At 39.8% G+C, this 6,875-nt stretch overlaps 1 pseudogene; it reads right to left on the bottom strand.

The window, feature by feature from the left end:
• Positions 1 to 6,316: 6,316 nt before the first annotated feature.
• On the bottom strand, positions 6,317 to 6,576 carry LOC101644145 (annotated as a pseudogene).
• Between the last annotated feature and the right edge of the window lie 299 nt (positions 6,577 to 6,875).

Here is a 6,875-nt window from a genome sequence, read left to right as displayed (position 1 = left end):
TACCTGTGGGACACCCAACCTGTGGATCGTGTTGCTTCACTACGCTGCTGTTATATACATCACTTGAGCTTGGCACTGTTGGAGTCTGTCATCTGGCTGACTATTGGTGACCTGCTGTATGCTTCCTCTCGCTGGACTGCCTGCATTGCTCTATGGAAGACTCAGCTGTCTGATTCCTTGACCTTTGACCAAGCAACCCTCTTGAGTTGAAAGAGCTCCAGTATATTAACTGTTTCACAGAAGTGAGTTGAACTGAGTCCTCTGTACCGCTGTGTGGACTAATTAGCTATTATATTCCTTCGTGCTGTATATATCTATCCCTATATATATCATAGGTGTCCTGGTTTTGTTTCTCTAGAGAACCCTGTCTAACACACGCATCTATTAATAATTAGAATGCTGTATGTGCAAAGTATCAGTTTAGGATAATTGGATGTAGTCAAGAATGAAGTGGAATGCATATAGCTCATTATTTTAGTGGTAGTGAGCTGAAGTAGATTGATATTGGCAATTTTGAATCACAAACTCATAGAGTTAACCTATGCCAGGAATGAAAAATTTAAGAAGAATGGTGTTGCATACAACTCCAAAAGGAAATTTCAAGATCTATCTTGAAATCCAGTGCTGTCTGTGATAGGGTGATAGCTATCTACTTTTGCCCTCAAGGAAATCCAATCAGTACAATTATTATTCAGATGTATGGACCAACCACAAAAGTTAGTGGAGCAGAAATTGAATAATTCTAACAATGTCTTCAGTCTGAAATTGATCAAACATCCAACAAGATGTATTGATAATTATTGGTGATTCCAATGGGAAAAAATGGAAACAAAGTGGAAGGGACATTAGTTGGGAAATATGGCCTTGGAAATAGAAACAAAGCTGGAGATTGCATGATAGAATTTTGTAACACTAATGACTTGTCATCACAAATTCTATTTTTCAATAGCATATATGGTGACTATGCACATGAACTTCTACAGTGGCAACACACAAAAATCAAGATGACTCCATCTGTGGGAAGAGATGATGGAGAAGCTCAACTTCAGCCACTAAAACCAGACCAAGAGACGACTATGGGACAGACTATCAGTTGCTCATATAGGTTCAGGTTGAAGTTGAAGAAATGAAAACAAGTCCATGCCAGCCAAAAATACAACCTCCAGTACACCCAACTGAATTTTCAAGAGTATCTCAAAAACAGATTTGACTCATTGAACACTAGTTATAGAAGACCTGATGAGCTGTGAGATAATAACAGAACAGATGAAGGTAGCAAAAGGTCATTAAAACACACACACACACACACACACACACACACACACGAAAACAAATGTACAAATGTGCTTGACGCAATGGAGGTATGTATGGATTGTGATAAGACTGTACAAGCCCCCAATAAACTGATTTAAAGACATAAATGAACCGCAAAACTAACTAGAACGATTAGATAGGAGTCTTTGAGGCTAGTCATGTTAAGCGAGTGTGTGGAACGACTCAGAAAAGTAGGGTAAGAACTCCAAGAATGCAATCAGCGTCACTAATTTGGACACAGAAATGGTTGTGCAGGTTTTTGTTGTGCTCAGTCTCAAAACAATAAAATAAATGGAATCTCAAGAAAATAAAGAAATAAGTGAGACTCAGAAGGAAAGATAAAAAATAGGAAAAAAGGAAAGATAGGCGTGGATATCAGAAGAGTTTCTAAAATGTGCCTTAATCGTAAAGTAGCTAAGACAAATGGAAGAAATGATGATGTCAAGAACTGAACAGAAAATATCAAAGGGCAGTCAAAAAGTCAAGTATTATCATGATTAGCAAGGATTTGAAAACCAAAATGAAGAATGCGCCCAGCATATCATACATTTAAAAAACTGAAGAAAAATACTAAAGTGTCCAGTTGCAATATTGAAAGCTTCTATGGGAAATTAGTGAACGATGCAGAAAACACCAAAAGAAGATGGAAAGAATACACAGTCACCATACCTAAAAGAGCTAGTGGACGTTCAACCATTTTGAGGTAGCATATGAACAAGGACCAATGGTACTCAAGGAAGAAGTCCTGGTTGCACTGAAGGCATTAGTCTGCATTAGACTGCAGAGATTGAGAGAATACCAATTGAAATGTTTCAACAAACTAATGAAGCACTGGAAGCATTCATTCATCTATACCAAGAAACATGGAAACCAACTATTTGGCCATGTGACTGGAAGAGATCCATATTTGTACCCACTTCAAAGAAAAGTGACTGAACACAATCCTCAAATTAGAGAACAATATCATTGATATAACATGCAATGTGATATCATCTAACAAGAGTGACAAATCACATTGACAGGGAGCTGTCAAAGCTTCAGGCTTGACTCTGAAGGGGCCAGGGAACAAGAGACATCATTGCTTATGTCAGATGGAATGCCAGCAGAGCATACCAGAAACATGTTTACTTATGTTTCATTTACTAATCAAAGGTTTTTGACTATGTGGGTCATAACAAGCTATGTCTATCCTTGAGAATAATAGGAATCCCAGAAAACCACAATGCTTATGCACAAACGGTACATGGATTAAGAAGCAGTTGTGGGGACAGAACAAGGCAATACTGCATGGTTTAAAGGCAAGAAAGGTGTGTGTGTCAGAGTTATATCATCTTGTTATACATATCCAATCTTTATGATGAACAAATAACCACAGGAACTGAATTATATGAAGAAGAATAGGGTATCAAGAGTAGAGGAAGTTTTATTAATAACCAGCAATATGCAGATATGAACTTGTTTGCTGATAGCAAAAAAGGGCTTGAAACCTTTGCTGATAAAAATCAAAGATTGAAGCCTTCACTGTGGGTTAAAACTTACTGTAAAGAAAACAAACATCCCCACAACTAGACCAGTTTGTAAAATCATGATCAACAGAGAGAAGACTGAACTTGTCAAGGATTTCATCTTGCTTGGACCGACAATCAATGATCATGGAAGCAGCAGTCAAGAGATGAAATGATGCATTCATTGGGTAAATCTGCTGCCCAAGACCTCTTTAAAGCGTTGAAAAGCAAAGATGTCACTTTAAGGACTCAGATGTGTCTGACTCAAGCCATGGTGTTTCATATGCCTGGGAAAGTTGGGCATTAAATAAAGGAAACCAAAGAAGAATAAAATGTGTTTGAATGATGGTGCTGGTGATGCATATTGAAAATGAAATGGACATCCGAAAGAGTTAACAAAACTGTCTTGTAAAAAGCACAGCTCGAATGCTTTTTGGAAGTAAGGTTGGGGGGCACTTTGTCTCCCATCATTTGGACATGTTATCAGGAGAGACCGGTCCCTGAGAACAGAGTCAGTCTTTCATTCTCTTGTAGCTGGGGGTGACTATGAGTTGGAGCTGACTCAAGGGGAGCAAACACTACCCCCACCACCAACTTGTGATCAAGATCACCCTGTGATAGAATGTTTGCCTTCTGGGTTAGCTCCTCAACCAAGATACCTCACGGGCAGCTACAACTCTCTGTTAGTAAATACTTGTGTGTTCTCATGTGGTCAAACTGGTGTCTTTGGAGTTTTCAGACTACGATGGACTAAGAAAGACCTAGTGATGTACTTCTGCAAATCAGCCTATCAAAACCCTGTGGATGGAATCCAGGACAGATACTAGGAGAGTGAAGGGAAGGGTGGGTAGAAAGGGGTAACCAATTACAAGGATCTACATATAACCTCCTCCCTGGGGGACGGACAAAGACAAGTGGGTGGAGGGAGACGTCGGACAGTGTAAGATATGACAAAATAATAATAATTTATAAATTATCAAGTGTTCATGAGGGAGGGGGAGTGGGGAGAAAGGGGAAAATGAGGAGCTGATACCAAGGGCTCAAGTAGAAAGCAAAAGTTTTGAGAATGATGAGGACTACGCATGTACAAATGTGCTTGACACAATGGATGGTCATATGGATTGTGATGAGTTGTACGAGCCCCCAATAAAATGATTGAAAAACAGCAGCAACAACCCTGTGGAATACAATGGTCTGATCCACAAATAGTCCTGGACATGGTGCAGAATAGTGCAGGATTTGCTCAAGTTGTGCAAGTCTCCATGTGTCTGGGCACCTGGGCAACAGCTGAAAACAAAAACAGCATTGTGAACACATTCTTGAATTGTTGACCTGCTAAACTTTGTCAGTTTGACCGGATCATGAGTCTCAGTTGTTTGACAGTCAAGCAATTTCCCGATTAATTATGTAATAATGTAATCATCCCCCCACAATGTGATCTGGTGTAATTGGCTAATCAGTTATAATGGGAGCAGGTCACTCGCTAATCGGGTATAAGGAGAGTTCCCCTGGCGTGTGGCACACATCATCGTTTATCTTATAAGATATAACAGATTGACAAGTGATTAAGAGATAGGTAAATGGACCTTAGTACCCTCAAGAAAGAAGATCCAGGTGTGGAGCCTATCTTAGGACCCAGGTTTCTGCACTGAGAATTTCCTAGATCTAGGGAAAATTGATGACAGAACACACATGGTCCTTAGGTGTTGAAAGAGACTGAGACCGTACCCAAGAGCTAATAGAGAGAAAGCAGATGGCTAAAAGGTGACAGTCTGAATTCAAATTCAGCCTTCTAGCTACCAAGACTGAAATGTGTCTTTGTTAAAGCCATCCACTTAATGTGTTTCAGTTATATCAGAAATAGATGACTAAAATAGGTCCTAATAGTGGATGTTGTTACTATTAAATTACATCAAATCAAGCAGTCTCTGTGACGACGGTGTTCTTGAGTGATATGTTTATGGAAGGAGATCACCAGGTCTCTCTTCTGCAAAGCATCTTGGTGGGTTCACACTGCCATCCTCTTGGTTAGTCGCGAAGTGTTTGCTACCAAGACTCCTTAACCCTACTTAGTTGGTCACTCCGGAACACTTGGAAGCTGAGTGAAATTATGTAAACACTTTCCTTCTGTTTCTTCATCTGTAAAATCGGCATGTCTGAGTCACTGTGAATTAATCATGGATCGCCCCCTGGTATTTTTGACTAGAGATTATTTACACCTTACAAAAATTGCCCAATAATTCTACTGTCGTCTGAAAGATTTGGTAACATTTAGACTACATAGATTGTTTTATCATTGAGCATAGGTTTTATATGCCAGAATGTTTTTTGAATGATTCATATGGAAAAGCAGAGGGGATTAAAATTTTATTTCTTGAATTTTATTTACCTGCAGAGGTCCATTTTGTTTACCAACATATCTCCAATAAAGTTACTGACATGAATTATGTACGTAATAAATATTTGCTACTAATGGAATGAGCAAAAGGCATATCATACCAAATTTAGTTCTGATCTGGTTCATATTTCAAGTGAAAATTCGGCTTTAATGAAAAAAAAAAACCTAGTACAACTAAACCCATTGGTCTCTGTACCGTCCTGTGAAATGGTACAGTGGCTGCACTTTCGAACGCTTGTCACGAACGAAGAGCCTTTCGAAGGTTCTGGTTTTCTGATGCACAAAGATGAAGGTGATAGTTCTGATTTGTTTAGCACAAAAACTATATATGGCGAACATTCTAGCATGATAACCAGCTGCCGTGGTGTTTCTGAGGCCATCTCTATTTGCTGCTTGTTTCTTTGTCTCTTAGCTACAGAGCCAACATTGCTCTCTTTTTAGACCAAAGAGGCTGCAGAAGGGTGAATGCATTCCTAGGTGCCAAGAAAAAGTCAACTGCTTGTGCTATATTTGATCTTAGAGTTCAAACTGAACCCTGAGAGTTGACCTAATTTATACCCTAAGAAGTCTCCTGAGGGCATGTGCATCATTGCTGCTATGTGCTCCAGAGGCCCATGGATTTGATTGATCACAAAGATATTAATTCCATTTATAATTTACCAGGGACCCAAGGCTGCTATGAGTTGGAATTTACTGTACGGCCGCCAACAGCAATAGGGCTTCAGAGGAGAGAATAAATATTTCTTAATTCTTGACCTTATACATATGTCTCTCAATGCTGCATAAACTTCTCATAGGTATCAGAATCTTCTCTCCTTTTGGTAGCCTTCCTCTGATCCACCTCTCTCCCTGTACCAATCTTGTTGCAATACCTTGTACAAGCCCCATCTCACATATACCACTTGTCTTTCTCAGCTTACAACACAAACTAGCCCTTTATCTTGCTAATATTAATCACCACTTGTTCCAGAATGTATATGAGTTAATGAGTTTAAAGACACTCTACCCAGTAGGGGAGGAATCTTTTTTTTTAATTTGAAAAACAAATCTTTATTGTCTAGAAATATCCAAATGTATTTTTTTAAACTCACAAAGGATGTTACTCTCTCATTTCTCCATCTTCTTCCTCTACTTCATCACCTCTGATATAAAGAACCATTATGACACCTTATTAAAACTTCATCCAGATATCCAGACAATGTCCCATGTATGTATTCGTCTGTATTCGCAAGCTGCATGCTCACAGGGCCATCTACAGATACCAGGTAGCCCTGTACTCCATGTCCCTCTTCACTTTCACCACCACTGGCTTTCCTGTTAGTCGTTCAGGGAAGGTTTGGGATTGAGGGGTAGACTCATCTCAACTGCTCGTGAGTGGTACATGCTCCTTAGTGCTTACCCAGCTGCCAGTGTGTGAGTGAGGGGAGCAGGGGGTTTGGGGGAGAGGATGAGGACTCTATTGGTTTTAGTTGCTTTTGCATTGATCTTGAATCCAAGCACAACAGCATTCTCCCCTATTGTCCTCTGAGAGCAGATCATCAAGGCTTTCTTCCATGGGGCTGCTGAGTGTGGACAAACTGCCCACCCTTTGTGTTTCCAGCTGAGCTCTTTACAGGTGCACCACCATGGAACCTTGGGCATGACAAAAGACTGAGGCA

The sequence above is a fragment of the Echinops telfairi genome, unplaced genomic scaffold, assembly GCF_000313985.2.
Source record: "Echinops telfairi isolate 266 unplaced genomic scaffold, ASM31398v2 ScPeMD7_6;HRSCAF=24_0, whole genome shotgun sequence".
Taxonomy (NCBI): domain Eukaryota; kingdom Metazoa; phylum Chordata; class Mammalia; order Afrosoricida; family Tenrecidae; genus Echinops; species Echinops telfairi.
Note: the sequence above shows the minus strand (reverse complement) of the source record. Positions and strands in the feature narration are given on the sequence as shown.